Genomic DNA, 18631 nt, shown 5'->3' on the forward strand with positions numbered 1-18631 from the left:
GTAAGTGATGTTTTGAATAAGAATTTTGCTGCCATTTGCAGCCTAAGCTTCATGTATGTTTTAAACCACTAGAGTGGGGGACTATCGTAACAACTGTTGCCTGTCTGTGGGATAAGTTCTTCTAGCTGGGCTGCCTTGTCTGACCTCAGTAGGAGAGGGTGTTCCTAACTCCACAAAGACCTAATGTAGGAGGAAACGCAGGGGTGGGAGGCTCAGCCCTCTGAGAGGAGAAGAAAAGGGGGAGGAAGGACAGAGATGAGGATTGTAGTAAAGGGAGGACTGCAATGAGGTATAAAGGGAATAAATAAAATACATAAAATTAAATTTAAAAAGAAAAAAATTACCTGTCTCCTATTCAAGTCCTGATAACTTTCCTAAGTATATGCTAAAATGGGCACTTGATTTTTGACAAAGGAGGCAAAACCATCAAATGGAAAAAAGTTAGCATTTTCAGCAAATGGTGCTGGTTCAACTGGAGGTCAACATGTAGAAGAATGCAGATCAATCCATGCTTATCACCCTGTACAAAGCTTAAGTCCAAGTGGATCAAGGACGTCCACATCAAACCAGATACACTCAAACTAATAGAAGAAAAACTAGGGAAGCATCTGGAACACATGGGCACTGGAAAAATCTTCCTGAACAAAACACCAATGGCTTATGCTCTAAGATCAAGAATCGACAAATGGGATCTCATAAAACTGCAAAGTTTCTGTAAGGCAAAAGACACTGTGGTTAGGACAAAACGGCAACCAACAGATTGGGAAAAGATCTTTACCAATCCTACAACAGATAGAGGCCTTATATCCAAAATATACAAAGAACTCAAGAAGTTAGACCGCAGGAAGACAAATAACCCTATTAAAAATGGGGTTCAGAACTAAACAAAGAACTCACAGCTGAGGAATGCTGAATGGCTGAGAAACACCTAAAGAAATGTTCAACATCTTTAGTCCTAAGGGAAATGCAAATCAAAACAACCCTGAGATTTCACCTCACACCAGTGAGAATGACTAAGATCAAAAACTCAGGTGACAGCAAGTGCTGGCGAGGATGTGGAGAAAGAGGAACACTCCTCCATTGTTGGTGGGATTGCAGACTGGTACAACCATTCTGGAAATCAGTCTGGAGATTCCTCAGAAAATTGGACATTGAACTGCCTGAGGACCCAGCTATACCTCTCTTGGGCATATACCCAAAAGATGCTCCAACATATAAAAAAGACACGTGCTCCACTATGTCCATAGTAGCCTTATTTATATTAGCCAGAAGCTGGAAAGAACCCAGACGCCCTTCAACAGAGGAATGGATACAGAAAATGTGGTACATCTACACAATGGAATATTACTCAGCTATCAAAAACAATGACTTTATGAAATTCGTAGGCAAATGGTTGGAACTGGAAAATATCATCCGGAGTGAGCTAACCCAATCACAGAAAAACACACATAGTATGCACTCATTGATAAGTGGCTATTAGCCCAAATCCTTGAATTACCCTAGATGCCTAGAACAAATGAAACTCAAGACGGATGATCAAAATGTGAATGCTTCACTCCTTCTTTAAAAGGGGAACAAGAATACCCTTGGCAGGGAATAGAGAGGCAAAGATTAAAACAGACACAGAAGGAACACCCATTCAGAGCCTGCCCCACATGTGGCCCATACATATACAGCCACCCAATTAGACAAGATGGATGAAGCAAAGAAGTGCAGGCCGACAGGAGACGGATGTAGATCACTCCTGAGAGACACAGCCAGAATACAGCAAATACAGAGGCGAATGCCAGCAGCAAACAACTGAACTGAGAATAGGACCCCATTGAAGGAATCAGAGAAAGAACTGGAAGAGCTCTAAGGGGCTCGAGACCCCTTATGAACAACAATGCCAAGCAACCAGAGCTTCCAGGGACTAAACCACTACCTAAAGACTATACATTGACTGACCCTGGACTCTGACCTCATAGGAAGCAATGAATATCCTAGTAAGAGCACCAGTGGAAGGGGAAGCCCTGGGTCCTGCTAAGACTGAACCCCCAGTGAACTAGATTGTTGGGGGGAGGGAGGCAATGGCGGGAGGATGGGGAGGGGAACACCCATAAGGAAGGGGAGGGGGCGGGATTAGGGGGATGTTTGCCCGGAAACCGGGAAAGGGAATAACACTCGAAATGTAAATGAGAAATACTCAAGTTAATAAAAAAAAATGATACTGGACTGAACTCTAAAAAAAATGTGATGAACTAATTCTATTGAAAGAGAAAATTTCAAGACTAAATAATGTTGAACCTATGGTATGGCTATTATTTATAAGGCCTACACACGGTTATAATGAAAAAAACAAGTGGGGCAAAAATAAAAGCAAAATGTACAAATTGGGGGAAAAACACTACAAAGTGCAGTATTATAATCAAGGCATATGCTAGAACAGATTTGTCAATTGTTAAGGAGATTAGACCATTAAGTAGGAGCCTACTCTGTCTGGATACAAAGTACAGAGTGCCCTAGGGAAAGATTCCACAAGGCCAGCTCATAAAAATGATCTAAAGTCACTTATCTAAATGGCAACTAAAGATGGGTATTGCTACTCTTTGATTCACAGCACTAGGTTTTTCCCAACCCAAGAACAATAAATGTGTAATGTTGTCCATATGGTGGTGATAACAGAGACATGAAGGATTCAAGAGTGAAGGGACAGTAGATTCTTCTTAGATGGTTTCAGAGATATACTGGTCCCAAGAGGTAAAAAGATTGTGATAATTTTTCGATATAGGATTTGGCATTTACTGTTGGGTTCTGGTGATTTTGAACCGGTACTTCATTACTACTCTCTTTTTCACTACTCTCTTTCAGAATGGTAAAGTATATTTTGTGTCACTAAATGTTAGTAGTATATAATTTACTTTGTTATTTAATAAAGGGGATACCTTAAAAAAATTATCCAGTTGCAAAAGATACTTCGAGATTCCTACCTTTCTGCCTCTAAATTCCAGACCTTACAGAAATGGAGTGTTTTGACAGACTACAGTTGAATATGGGATCCAGTGCCTATTGTTAGAACATAGAGAATAAAAGAACAGCCTAATAATGTAACTTAATTACTTACTTTAACATAATATTATGAAATGCTGAGATGTAACATTAGGCAATTGGGAGAACTTGTGACTTCTTGTGTTCAGGAACACAAATGTGTAAAGATTAATCACCAAGGACAATGACATCTGGCAAGCCTGGTCTGTAGTGGAGAGTTAAATTTGATCACTCTCTGACTATGAAGGCTGTTGCCAGGAAACCTCAAAGCTACAGGGTGAGACATGGGAAATTGTCATGGAGAATAGTCAAGAAGTACAGTCTCTTACAGGAAGTTATTTTCTCACCCCGGAATGGTATTCAGCATCAATCCCCTGTAAGTAGAATGTTTACTGAGAAGACATATACACACCTAAGTAAAATAAGCTGGACAAAAATCAATGCCAACAGATGCTCAATTCACAACACAAAAGAGAAAGAAACATGAAAAATCAAGGCAAGAATTTTAGACATTGAAAATTCTAGGAGAAAATCCAGAGAATAATGCAAAAAAATAAACTAATAAAACAGCTTCAAGGGGATACCAAAGACACTTGATTAAAGTAGAGGAATCAATCTGGGGAACGGAAAAGAAAATCAGAAACATTGATGAGAAGTGCAAAAAAACTGAATGACCATATATTATCAATATACTATAGATAAGAACATGACTAATAAGAAAGATGTTTCGATAAGGAAACAAATATTCTGAAAAATAGTCAAACAGAAAGTCTAGGCATATAAAATCTCAGATTAATAAAAAAAATGTAGAAGGTATTGTCAATTCAGAAATTCAATAGCTGGACTCTCAGAAGTGTGTACAATTCTGAGAGCTCAGGAGAGACTGCCACTTCTTTTCACATTACGGAACCAAGAGGAACTTGCCTAGTGCCCCTGGAAACCAGAACCTAGGAGCAGTCAGAAGCAGCACCTTTCCAGTTTCCACCTGCACCAGGATTCAAAAGTCAGTCACCTGGAGCGCTGACATACCTGAGAGTAGAGGTAAGACCAACTGTTCTGCTCTAAGCAACATGCCTGGAGGCTTCAGGACATACAAATCAAGGAGAAGCACTCTGTGAGAGATCCAGCTGAAAGAAAACAGGTCTAGAGGAGTGCTGACACACAGGCTTACTGGAGTGTGAAGCCACTGTCATAGACAACAAGAAAACCTAACACCAGAGACAACGTGTTGATGAGAGGCAAGCAAAGGAAACTAAGCAACAGAAAGCAAGACTACTTGGCATCATAAGAACCCAGTTCTCCCAGCAAAGCAAACACTAGATATCCAAACACACTATAAAAGCAAGATTTGGATTTAAAATCACATTTTATGATAATGATGGAGGACTTTAAAAAGGACATAAATAACTCCTTTGAAGAAATATAGGACAACACAATTTAAAAGAATTAAAGCCCTTAAAGAGGAAACACAAAAATCCCTTTAAAAATCTGTTAAAGAGTTACAGGAAAACACAACCCAACAGGTAAAAGAAATGGATAAAACCATCCAGGATTTAAAAATGGAAATAAAAACAATACAGAAAGCACAAAGGGAGACAACCCTGGAGATAGAAAAGCTGGGAAAGAGATCAGGAGTCATACAGGCAAGCATCACAAACAGAATACAAGAAATAGGAGAGAGAATCTTAGGGGCAGAAGATACCATAAAAAACATCAACACAACCATCAAAGATAATGTGAAATGCAAATAGCTCCTAGTACAAAACATCCAGGAAATCCAGGAAACTATGAGAAGATCAAACCTAAGGATAATAGGTATAGAAGAAAGTGGAGACTCCCAAATTAAAGGGACAGTAAATATTTTCAACAAAATTATAGAAGAAAACTTCCCTAACCTAAAGAAAGAGATGCCTATAAATATACAAGATGCCTACAGAACTCCAAATAGATTGGACCAGAAAAAAATTCTTCCCATCACATAATAGTCAAAAAACACCAAATGCACAAAACAAAGAAAGAATATTAAAAGCAGTAAGGGAAAAATGTCAAGTAACATATAAAGGCAGACCTGTCAGAATTACAACAGACTTCTCACAAGAGACTATGAAAGCCAGAAGATCCTGGGCTTACAGACCGTAAGAGTACACAAATGCCAGCCAAAGCTACTATATCCAGTAAAACTCTCAATTAAAATAGATGGAGAAACCAAGATATTTCCAGAGGGAAACCAAATTTACACAATATCTTCCTATAAATCCAGTCCTACAAAGGATAATAGATGGAAAGTTCCAACATAGGGAGGGAAACTACACCCTACAAAAAGCAAGAAGGTAATCTCCTTGCAACAAAACCAAATAAAGAGAGCCACACAAACATAATTCTATCACTAACAACAAAAATAACAGGAAACAACAATCACTATTCCTTAATATAATACCTTTTAATGTCAATGGACTTAATTACTTAATAAAAAGAAATAGACTAAGAAACTGGATAAGTAAAGTTGACCCAGCATTTTGCTGCATATACAAACATACCTCAGTGACAAAGACAACCGCTACCTCAAAATAAAATGCTCAAAAACAATTTTCCAAGCAAATGGATCCAGGAAACAAGCTGGAGTAGCCACTCTAGTACTGAATAAAACTGAGTTTCAAACAAAACTTACCAAAAAAGATAAATGAAGGGCACTTCATATTCATCAAATGAAGAATCCACCAAGATCAACTCTCAATCCTAAACATTTATGCTCCAAATGCAAGGGCACCTACATTCATAATAGAAATCTTACTAAAGCTCAAAGCACACATTGCATCTCACACAATAATAGTAGATTATTAAATCACCACACCCTCATCAATGGACAGATCATGGAAACAGAAATTAAACAGAGACATAGAGAAACTTACAGAAATTATGAACCAAAGGGACTTAACAGATATTTATAGAACATTTCATCTTAAAACAGAAGAATATACCTTTTTCTTAGCACCTCATGATACTTTCTCCAGAATTGACTATATAATTGGTCACAAAACAGACGTCAACAGATGCTATAAGATAGAAATAATCCCATGCATCCTATCAGATCACTACAGATTAAGGCTGGTCTTCAATAACAACAAAAAAAAAGCCCACATATACATGGAGGTTGAACAAAGCTCTACTCAATGATAACATGGTCAGGGAAGAAATAAAGAAAAAAATTAAAGACTTTTTTGAATTTAGTGAAAATGAAGGCACAACATACCCACACTTATGGGATACAATGAAAGCAGTGCTAGGAGGAAAACTCATAGCTCTGAGTGCCTCCAAAAAGAAATCTGAGGAAATCCAAAAAACTTTTAGATCCTACTACAAAAGCCTATTTTCAACAAAACTGGAAAACATGGAGGAAATGGACAATTTTCTAGACAGATACAATGAACCAAAGTTAAATCAGGTTCAAATAAACCATCTAAACAGTCCCATGACTCCGAAAGAATTAGAAGCAGATATTAAAAGTATCTCAAGCGAAAAGTGCCCAGGACCAGACAGGTTTAGTGCAGAATTCTATCAGACCTTCATGGAAGACCTCATATCAATACTGTCCAAACTATTCCACAAAATAAAAACAGAAGGAGCACTACCCAATTCCTTCTATGAAGCCACAATTGTGCTTACAACTAAACCATAGAGACACAACAAAGAAAGAGAACTTCAGACCAATTTCCCTTATGAATATTGACGCAAAAATACTCAATAACATTCTGGCAAACCGAATCAAAGAACACATCAAAATGATCATCCATCATGATCAAGTAGGCTTCATCCCAGGAATGCAGGGATGGTTCAATATACAAAAATCCATCAACACAATCCACTATATAACCAAACTCAAAGAAATAAACCACATGATCATCTTATTGGATGCTGAGAGAGCATTTGACAAAGTTGCATGCAAATGCCTGATGTTATAATATGGCATCTTGTAAAAAAAATGCCTTGGTACTAGTATAAAAAGGAGAAGGAGGAGGAGGAGGAAGAGGAGGACGAGAATAAGGAGGAGGAGGAACAATTTCCAAGCCAGACATTTAAATCAGTGAACTAAGACAGAAGAGCCAGGATTAAGCCAAAATTACTATAAATGTCTGATTTGGGGCCAAAAATACTGCATTAGTTTTTTTTTCTTCTTCTTGCTTAGCAAAAGACCTGAAAAGAAGCAATGTGCGTGAGGAAGAATTTATTTTGGTTTCCAGTTCAAGGGTTTACATTAAGTCATAGCAAACAAGTCTTGGCAGCAGGACTAGGAGTAAGCTGGTCCCGCTACAGCAATTATTAGAAAGCAGAAAATAAGCACAGAGTGGGGCAACATGTCTCATTTCTACCCAGTGACCTACTTTCCTAATGAGGCTTCACCTTGGAAAGGTTTCATAGTCTTTCCAAAGAATGTGACTTTCTGGAAACCAAGAAATGTATGGGCATATGGAAAACATTTCACATCAAACAATGTTCTGCCCCTGGACTCCTAGATCTTATGGTGCAACGTGTATTCACTCTAACTTGCAATATCCTTATAGTCTGCACAAGTCTTAATGTTATTCTAAAGTACAAAGTCCACAGGTCCCAGTGAGTGAGATTGGTGGGTAAAGAAACCTGCCTGGTAAACTGATTTGAAGCCCCAGAATCCGCACTGTGGAAGACTAGAACTCTTGACATTTGTCCTCTGAGTTTTATGGCTAAGCCATGGTTTAACCCACATCCTGCAACCAAATTAATCATCAATCAGTGAATGTGAAAACATTCTGCAGTGAAAATCCAAACTTTTCTTGTGAGACTTAAGGAAATAGCTTCACTGCAAACCTGTACAACATTAAGAAAACAAACAAACAACAGCAAAAAAGAAACATCACAATTTACATGGTTGCAATACATAAATGGCAGAGAGACAGCTTAATTCAGAGTGGAAGAATGGGAGAAGACAGGATCAAAGAGGATTGAGCCCTATGTGTGCAAACAGCGGTTCCTGCAGCTTTATACATAGCATGCCAAGGTTTAGGCGGAATGCCCTGTGCTCCAAATACCATTGATACTCCTTCCCTTCTGCTCCGTCACCTAGAGTAGACTCAGCTTATTACGTGGGTTGTCTCCATTATGTGTACACAATGTTCGCAATGATTTAAACCTTACTCTCACAGCTTTACACAGAAACTTCCTAGGGCTGATTAGCACGCACTCCAACTCTGCCACACACTCGTTGACCTCACAGATTTTAAGAGACCACGGTATAAAAATTTCTTGCATCATCTGTGCCTGCAAACCCATTATTATACGGACTATGCTGCCAAGTTCTGCTCCCTGCTCAGAAGAGTGCCTGCCCCTTGGATTGCAGTTCAATTCTCTTTGTGCACATTTCCCTCTGTAATTATTTTTGAACCAGGAATACCTGTAGCTACGTTATCCATTTAAGCTCTCGCTTTCGATTGCATTTACATTACACAAGATTTATCATTCATTCAATGGATGAGATCTTGTCATTAATGCCCCCTACCATAGGGAAGACTGGGTTTCTCTTTAATGCTGTTAATATTGTTGACAATAATTTATTCCCGGTTGCCTTCATATCCTTTTTTCAGCTTGCTCAATCACATTTTCTCATCAATCTTCCCATTTTTAATGTCAGTTTGCTTTCTTCTCTTCTCACTCCCACTGTGGCTCTAGATGAGAGTGATGAGGTCAGGAAAGAGGATTTTTGCGAAGAAATTTAGGGACAGAGATGGCAAAAACGAATAGTCCTGCTTTTGTCCCCTACTAGAAGCAGAAATTTTCTTCGGTTGTGTTTTGATCAGAGGCCATGAATAGCAGAAGGCAGTTTTGTTCCTTCTCTCCTCTTACAGGAGACCCACTGCTGCAGGCTGTGCGTGAGTATGGCACAAAATATCAGTCTAGGTACCAATTCCTTCTGATAAACAACTTTGGAATTGGAATTTTTGATTGTTATGATAAAAATTAGTTATATCTATTCTTCAAATTCAAGTTCTGAAATAAGTTTGTAAGACTCTTGGTTGGTGTAGAAATGCAAAAGCACTCTTGCAGGTCAATAAAGGTGGCCGTGAATGCTCTGCTGATGCATATTAGAAAAACTGTTTCTTTCTGGTCAAAGATGGAGATACATGTATATTATGATCAGATCTAAAAATTGGAAAGGTATATATTATATTCTCCTCCTTAAAGAGTTTGTTCAGGGGTCCCCAGTGGAGGAGAAAAAGGACAAAAGGTGTAGAGAGCTGCGACGTGCCGCGCCTCAAAGATGGTGCTGGTTTCCGCCTTCCACCCTCCCAACGGTGAGCGCTCCTTGCAGTAAACAAGTCCTTATTTGGCTATGTCTGCCTGGCCTGCTAGCGTCCGCATAGTGACAGCCTATCTACATGACCCAAGGTGGCTTGCTAGGACTGGCCAGTGCTAGCTATTTAAGTGTGGTGCGGGGCGTTTCCCAGAGAGATGAAGAGAGAGAGTCAGAAGAGAGGAGAGAGAGGGTCAGAAGAGAGGAGAGAGAGTCAGGAGAGAAAGAGAGTCAGAGAGGGAGAGAGAGTCAGAGGAGAGAGAGTCAGAAGAGAGAGAGTCAGAAGAGATAGAGATCAGAAGATTGTATCAAGGTTCCTGAGTAAAACTGCTTGAAGAAGATCTCCTGTGGTAGTGTCTTCCTTGCTGGTCGAGGTTGGGCGCGGCATAAAGGATCTGAAGGGGTTTGCAACCTCATACTAAGAACAACAATGTTAACCAACCAGACACCCCAAAGCTTCCAGGGACTAAACCACCAACCAAAGAGTACACAGGAAGGGACCCATGGATCCAGGCACATATGGTCCTGTAGGGCATTAGTAGGAGGAGAGACCCTTGGTCCTATGAAGGCTCGCTGCCCCAATGTAGAGAAATGCCAGGGTAGGGAGGCAGGAGGAAGTGGGTGGGTGGGTGAGGGAGCACCCTCATAGAAGCAGGGGGAGGGGAGTGTATAGGGAGTTTCTGGAGGAGAAACCAGGAAAGGGGATAACATTTGAAATATAAATTTTAAAAAATCCAATAAAAGAAAAAAGTTAGTTCAATGACAGCTGCTAAATATATTAAAAACCTTAATGTAAGACTTGATCAAGAAGAAATATACACACAGAGAGAGAGAGAGAGAGAGAGAGAGAGAGAGAGACTTTAGGATATAGGTCACAACTTTCTGAAAAGGATTCAAACAGCTTAAAGTAGACAGTAGATAAAGATGCTTGCCAAAGCCACTCTAATTATTATGCAAAATGCCAATCCAAAGGAGTAGGCTACCTTCCTATGGGTTATTGGTCATGGAGTCCCTTAGGTCCCCCCATAATATTGACAGTTGCCATTTAATAGCTGTTCAACAATACTAGATGTTAAGACTGCATCCATATTGCTGAGGGCACCACATGCCCTGATCACAAGACAAAAGAACAGAGCAGGAATCACTGTGTCAAAAGTTACTATGTAGGTGGCCATGAGAGAATTGTTACCATAAGTCTAATTCTGCTTTGTATCCAGGATATAATACTACAGACTAGGCCTCATCTGTTCATAAAATACTGGTAAGTCTAATACAAAGATGACCAACCACTCTCTTATTGAATTTGATGTCCAATGTACAAAATGGAAATCAAGTATATTACTACAGATCTAGTTAAAAGGTCAATTTCATGCATATGCATAATGTATTTCAATCAAATTCACAAAACACCGCTATTCTCTTACTCTTTTGGAACCCTTCTACTCTGGCCCTCTTCCTCTTCTCAACTGCCCCCTCCCTTCAAACATGTGTGTGTGTGTGTGTGTGTGTGTGTGTGTGTGTGTGTGTGTGTGTGTAAATGGGTTTCACCAGAATTATTTACAAGAGCATGAGTTCATAAGTGACAGTTTGTTTACTAGTGCCTGAGCATCTTACCAGTGACTGCAGCATTTGAAGAAAAAGAATACCCTTCTCTCCCATCAACTAGTCACTACAAATAAATACTCAATGGACAGTGAAGCCACATGGGCTCTTTTCTTTTCCATGTCAGGGTACTGACAGCCTCAACCATGTGCTGACGTTAGGCAGGTAATTATAGATGTTATGAATTCAATACTGCAGCTACCACACCATGGCCAGAAGTTAGGGTTCCATCTCACTCCTACCTTCCACTGGCTCTCACATTCTTTCTCCTCTTTTCCTTGAGCCCTAGAGAGTAACTTAAATATATAGATATCTCATTTACAGGTCAACATTCCATGGTCACTTAATCTCAGCTCTTTGACCAATTATTCAGTGAAGAAGGAGAAGAAGAAGAAGAAGAAGAAGAAGAAGAAGAAGAAGAAGAAGAAGAAGAAGAAGAAGAAGAAGAAGAGGAGGAGGAGGAGGAGGAGGAGGAGGAGGAGGAGGAGGAGGAGGAAGAAGAAGAGGAGGAGGAGGAGGAGAAGGAAGAAGAAGAAGAAGAAGAAGAAGAAGAAGAAGAAGAAGAAGAAGAAGAAGAAGAAGAAGAAGAAGAAGAAGGATTCCACTTCTCTCAGTCAACACATCATAACCATCTGTCATCTGTCTAACCCAGAATTAATCAGCAAAAGCCAAAGCAATGAATCAGCTTATGATAAAAGAATTACATAATATATACACAATGGGGTTTCTTTCAGCTACATAAAGAATGAAATTATTTCATTTGCATATAAATGGGAGGAACTGAAATCATTATATCAAGGAAAAATAAGATAGACTCAGATCCTCATATGCAAAATCTAGTTTTGAATATAAACAGATAAATATGTGAGTGAATAAATGTCCATATATATGATATGCAAGCAGAAGGGGAACTCTGAGTGCAGAGAAAAGAGAAAAGGAAGGGAGAGGAGAAAAAGAGGATAAGGATGAATGAAGATAATATTACATATTTCTATTAAATAAAACCTAAATTTAAATGAACACACACACACACACACACACACACACACACAGGAAATGAAAGCAGAAAAGAAACAGGTTGAGGGGCTGGAAGGTAACCATAAGAGAAGTGAAGGCAAGACAGGAGAAGATACTGTGGATGAAAACAAACACAATACAAAGGCATACATGTATGAAAGTTGCATGGTAAAGCCAAATATTTTGAACAGTGTACAAAATCAATAAAAGTAAAGTAGTAACTGTAAATCTCAGGGCTGTGAGATCCCTGCCAGAGGTAGGAGAAGACAGAAGAGCAGATGCAAAGATCAACTTGCAACCGAAGAGGGTCACAGAGATGTGTGATGTATTCAGATTTAGCTATGACTCACAATGGGAATAAATGCCTCTGATGTCAGTCCTTATACATGACAGTATGATATATGCATTTAAGTGGAATTCTTTGGGGCTCATTCAGTTTTTGCAAGATTATTTTTACTTTATTTTTATTGGATGTTTTATTAATTTACATTTTAAATGTTATTCACTTTCCCAGTTTGCCCTCCGGAAACCCCTATCACCTCCCCCTCTCCCTGCTTCTTTGAGGGTGCTCCCTCACCCACCTACCCACTCCGTCCTGCCTCTCTGCCCTGGCATTACCTACACTGGGACATGGAGCCTTCACAGGACCAAGGTCCTGTCCTACCATTGATGTACTACAAGGCCATCCTCTGCTACATATGCACCTGGAGCCATGGGTCCCTCCATACATACTCTTTGGTTGATGGTTTAGTCGCTGGGAGCTCTGGAGTGTTGATATTGTTGTTCTTCCTATGGGGTTCCAAATCCCTTCAGCTCCTTCAGTTCTTTCTCTAACTCCTCCATTGGGGACTTTTTCTCAGTCCAATGGTTGGCTGCGAGGACCTGCATCTGTATTTGTCAGTCTCAGGCAGAACCTCTCAGAAGACAGTTCTATCATGCTCCTGTCAGCAAGCACTTCGTGGCATCTGCAATATTGTCTGGGTTTGGTGTCTGCATAAGGGATGGATCCCTAGGTGAGGCAGTACCTGGATGGCCTTTCTTTCAGTATCTGCTCCATATTTTGTTTCCATATTTCCTCTCTTGAATATTTTGCCTCCCTTCTAAGAAGGACTGAAGCATCCACACTTTGATCTTCCTTCTTCATGAACTCCATGTGGTCTGTGAATTGTATCTTGGGTATTCTGAGCTTGTGTGTGTGTGTGTGTGTGTGTGTGTGTGTGTGTGTGTGTGTGTGTGTGTGCATGTGTTGGGGTGTAGGGGCTGGCTTGTGCATTTGGGTGAAATGGCTGTAGAGGTGAGAAGAGTATGTCAGATCCCCTGAAATGGAATTATAGGTGATTGTGCACCATCCGCTGCTGAATAATTTCCCCAGATACTCATTCATTTTTGAAAGGATATGTTAATATTATTTTGTAGCTGAATTACCAGTGTGCTAGGAATAATTGGCCTGAATAGATGATAGAAGGATTTTCCTTAGTGGAGATGCAGGGAGATATGAAACAGAAACCCAGAGAGCAGCTTTGCAATGGCAATGAAGTTGGATTATCCCCAGCAGCTTTTTCGTTACCTCACAGAGCCATATTGGCAAACAGAGACAGATCTGTATTGCTGATATGTATGCATATTTAACAGGAGCTTTCTCTGCCTTATGTGTGCACTTGAGCTTACTCATTTCTTTTATCAGCATGGTCATGCAATTCTTCAGCCAAGCAAGCTATTTCTCTCATGTTCTATAGTCAAGTGGAGGGTTAGCAGCCCAGGCAGGCAGGGTGTAGGAAGTTTTGCATAGGGTGTCCAGTTGTAGGTAAGCTGGGGGACACCACTCCTGGGGTGGGTGAGCAGTCTGAGGCACAGGACAGCATGAGATGGCTTGGGGGTCCACAGGCCTGCAAGGAATCTGGGGCCTTCTGGTTCTCGGGCTCTCTAATATCCATGCACTTCTGGATGCCACAAAAGAGCTGAAAATGGAGTGGAGGGCCATGGGCTGGATGCAATCCCAGGACTTAGGGGGAAAAGAGGGGGAATATCATGCTGGTCCTGTGGGAAGAGTCTTTGGCTAGATAGTGGCCAACTGCAGGCTTGGGCTTTGCTTGGTGGTTATTGCTGGGAGCACAGAGAGACCTTCTATGGAAGATTAGAGGGCAACTCTGTAGGTGAAGGCCTTCTCTGTGACTCCCCACAGTGGATCCCATCCTGATGAAAAAGAAGCAATTCACTTTTTTTTTAAACAAAATGTTTTATTGCTGTGAAGAGACACCATGAAGATGGCAACTCATTTTTTTTAATTGGATATCTTTTATTTCTATTTTAAATGTTATTCCCTTTCCTGGCTTCCCATTCATAAGCCACCTATCCCCTCACCACTTCTTCTACAAGGGTGTTGTTCCCCTCCCCATTCACCTCCCTTATCACTTCCCCCCAATATTCCCATACACTAGGGTTCCAACCTTGGTATGACCTAGGGATTCTCCTTCCTTTGGTACCCAACAAGGCCATCCTCTGCTACATATGCAGTTGGAGCCAGGGCTCAGTCTGTACATAATCTTTGAGTAATAGTTTAGTCCCTGAGAGCTCTGGGTGGTTGGTATTGTTGTTCTTTTTGTGTTTCAAGCCCTTTCAGCTCTTTCGATCCTTTCTCTAATTCCTCCAATGGGGATCCCATTCTCAGTTCAATGGTTTGCTGCTACAATTCTCCTTTATATTTGACATGCCCTAGCTCTGTCTTTCAGGACACATCTATATCAGGCTCCTGGCATCATGCACTTCTTAGTTTCATCATTTTATCTAGTTTTGGTGGTTGTATATATATATATGGGCCACATGTGGGACAGCCTCTGAATGGCCTTTCCTTCAGTCTCTGTTACAAATGTTGCTTCTAAATCCCCTCCCATGAATATTTTTGTTCCCCCCTTTAAGAAGGACTGAAGCATCCACACTTTGGTCATCCTTCTTCTTGACCTTTATGTAGTCTATAGATTGTATCTTGGGTAATTTGAGCTTTTGGGCTATTATCCACTTATCAGTGAGTGCATACCATGTGTGTTTTTCTGTGATTGGGTTACCTCACTCAGGATGTTATTTTCTAGTTCCATCAATTTGTATATGAATTTCATGAAGTCATTGTTTTTGATAGCTGAGTAGTACTCCATTGTGTAGATGTACCACATTTTCTGTAACCATTCCTCCGTTGTAGGGCATCTGGGTGCTTTCCATCTTCTGGCTATTATAAATAAGGCTACTATGAACACAGTAGAGCATGTGTATTTGTTGTATGTTAGAGCCCAGGAGTGTTATAGCTGGGTCCACAGGTAGTACTATGTCCAATTTTCTGAGGAACCTCCAGGATAATCATACAAACTCCAGAGTGGTTGTACCAGTTTGCAATCCCATCAACAGTGGAGCAGTGTTCCTATTTCTCCACATGCTTGCCAACATTTGTTGTCACCCGAGTTTTTGATCTTAGCCATTCTGACTGGTGTGAGGTGGAATCCGAAGGTTGTTTTGATTTTCATTTCCCTGATGACCAAGGATGTGGATTTCTTTAGGTGCTTCTCAGCCATTGGATATTCCTCTGTTGATAATTCTTTGTTTAGCTCTGTACCCCATTTTTAATAGGGTTCTTTGGCTCTCTGGAATCTATCTTCTTGAGTTCTTTGTATATTTTGGATATTAGTCCTCTATCAGATGTAGGACTATTAAAGATCTTTTCCCAACCTGTTGGTTGCCGTTTTGTCCTAATGACAGTGTCCTTTGCCTTACAGTAGCTTTTCAGTTTTATGAGGTCCTATTTCTCGATTCTTGATCTTAGAGTGTAAGTCATTGGTGTTCTGTTCCAGAAATTTATCGCCAGGCCCAATGTGTTCGAGAATCTTCCCCACTTTTTCTTCTATTAGTTTGATTGTATCCGGTCGTATGGGAGGTCCTTGATCCACTTGGACTTAAGCTTTGTACAGGGTGATAAGAATGGGTTGGTTTGCATTCTTCTACATGCTGACCTCCAGTTGAACCAGCACCATTTGTTAAAAATGCTCTTTTTTTCCCCATTGGATGGTTTTAGTTCCTTTGTCAAAGGTCAAGTGACCATAAGTATGTGGGTTCATTTCTGGGTCTTCAATTTTATTCCACTGATCTACTTGCCTGTTTATGTACAAATTCTGTACAATTTTTATGACTATTGCTTTGTAATACTGCTTGAGGTCAGGGATGGTGATTCCCCCAGAAGTTCTTTTATTGTTGAGTATATTTTTTGCTATCCTGCTTTTGTTGTTATTGCAAATGAATTTGAAGATTGCTCTTTTTAACTCTATGAAGAATTGAGCTGGAATTTTGATGGGGATTGCATTGAATCTGTAGATTGCTTTGGCAAACTGACCATTTTTACTATATTAATCCTGCCAATCGATGAACATGCAAGATCTTTCCATCTTCTGAGATCTTCTTCAATTTCTTTCTTCAGAGATTTGAAGTCGTTGTCATATAGAACTTGCTTGGTTAGAGTCACACCAAAGTATTTTATATTATTTGGGACTATGGTGACAGTTGTCATCTCCCTAATTTATTCCTCAGCCTGTTTATCCTTTGAGTAGATGAAAGCTACTGATTTTTTTTAGTTAATTTTATATGAAGCCACTTTGCTGAAGTTGTTTATCAGGCTTAGTAGTTCTCTGCTGGAAATTTTGGGGTCACCTAATTATACTATCATATCATCTGCAAATAGTGGTATTTTGACTTCTTCCTCTTCAATTTGTATCTCTTTGATCTCCTTTCATTGTCTGATTGCTCTGGCCAGGACTTTGAGTACTATGTTGAATAAGTAGAAAGAGATAGTGGGCAGCTTGTCCAGTCCCTGATTTTAGTGTGATTGTTTCAAGTTACTCTCCATTTAGTTTAATGTTAGCCACTTGTTTGCTGTATATTGCTTTTACTATGTTTAGGCATGGGCCTTGAATTCCTGGTCTTTCCAGGACTTTTATGATGAAGGGGTGTTAAATTTTGTCTAATGCTTTCTCAACATCTAATAAAATGACCATGTGTTTTTTTTCCTTTGAGTTTGTTTATATAGTGGATTACTTTGATGGATTTCCACATATTGAATCATCCCTGCATCCCTGGGATGAACCATACTTGATCATGATGGATGATCGTTTTGATGTGTTTTTGGATTCGCTTTGCAAGAATTTTATTGAGTAATTTTACGTCGATATTCATAAGGGAAATTGGCCTGAGGTTCTCTTTCCTTGTGTGGTTTAGGTATAAGTGTAATTGTGGCTTCATAGAAGGAATTGGGTAGTGCTCTGTTTGCTTCAATTTTGTGGAACAGTTTAGACAGTATTGGTATGAGGTTTTCTATGAAGGTCTGATAGAATTCTGTACTAACCCATCTGGTTCTGAATTCTTTTTGGTTGGGAAAGTTTTACTATCTGTTTCTATTTATTTAGGAGTTATGGGGTTGTTTAGTTAGTTTATCTGTTCCTGATTTATCTTGGATACCTGGTATTTGTCTAGAAAATTGTCCAATTTTGCCACATTTTTCAGTTTTGTTGAATGTAGGCTTTTGTAGTAAGATCTGGTGATTTTTTTGAATTTCTTCAGATTCTGTTGTTATGTCTCCCTTTTCATTTCCGATTTTGTTAATTTGGATACACTCTCTGTGCCCTCTGTTTAGTCTGGATAAGGGTTTATCTATCTTGTGGATTTCCACAAAGAACCACTTCCTGGTTTTGTTGATTCTTGGTATACTCTATTTTGTTTCTATTTGGTTGATTTCAGCCCTAAGTTTGATGATTTCCTGCCATCTACTCCTTTTTGGTGAATTTGCTTCTTTTTTTTTATAGAGCTTGTAGTTGTAGTGTCAAGGTGCTAAGGTATGCTCTCTTCTGTGTCTTTTTGGAAGCACATAGAGCTATGTGTTTTCCTCTCAGTACTGCTTTCGTTGAATCCCATAACTTTGGGTATTTTTTTGTCTTCATTTTTATTAAATTCTAAAAAGTCTTTAATTTCTTTATTTCTTCCTTAAACAAATTATCTTTGAGTAGAGGGTTAAAGTGTTGTTCAACTTCCATATACATGTGGGCTTTCTTTTCTTTTCTTTTCTTTTCTTTTTTTTTTTTTTTTGTTGTTGTTGTTGAAGACCAGCCTTAATCTGTGGTGGTCTGATAGGATGCATGGGATTATTTCTATTTTCTTAAAACTGGTGAGGCCTGTTTTGTGACCAATTACATGGTCAGTTTTGGAGAAGTTATCATAATGTGCAGAAGAAGGTATGTTCTTTGTTTTAGGATGAAATGTTCCATAAATATCTGTTAAGTCCATTTGGTTCATAACTTCTGTTAGTTTCTCTATGTATCTGTTTAATTTCTGTTTCCATAATCTGTCCATTTATAAGACTTGGGTATTGAAATCTCCTACTATTATTGTATGAGGAACAATGTGTAATTTGAGCTTTAGTGAGATTTCTTTTATGAATGTAAGAGCCCTTTTATTTGGAGCATAGATGCTTAGGATTGATAATTCATCTTGGTGGATTTTTCCTTTGATGAATATGAAGTGTCCTTCCTTATCTTTTTTGATGACTTTTGATTAAGAGTCGATTTTACTCAATATTAGAATGGCTACTACAACTTGTTTCTTTGCACCATTTGCTTGGAAAGTTGTTTTCCAGCC

Source organism: Rattus norvegicus, chromosome 3, assembly GCF_036323735.1.
Source record: "Rattus norvegicus strain BN/NHsdMcwi chromosome 3, GRCr8, whole genome shotgun sequence".
NCBI lineage: Eukaryota > Metazoa > Chordata > Mammalia > Rodentia > Muridae > Rattus > Rattus norvegicus.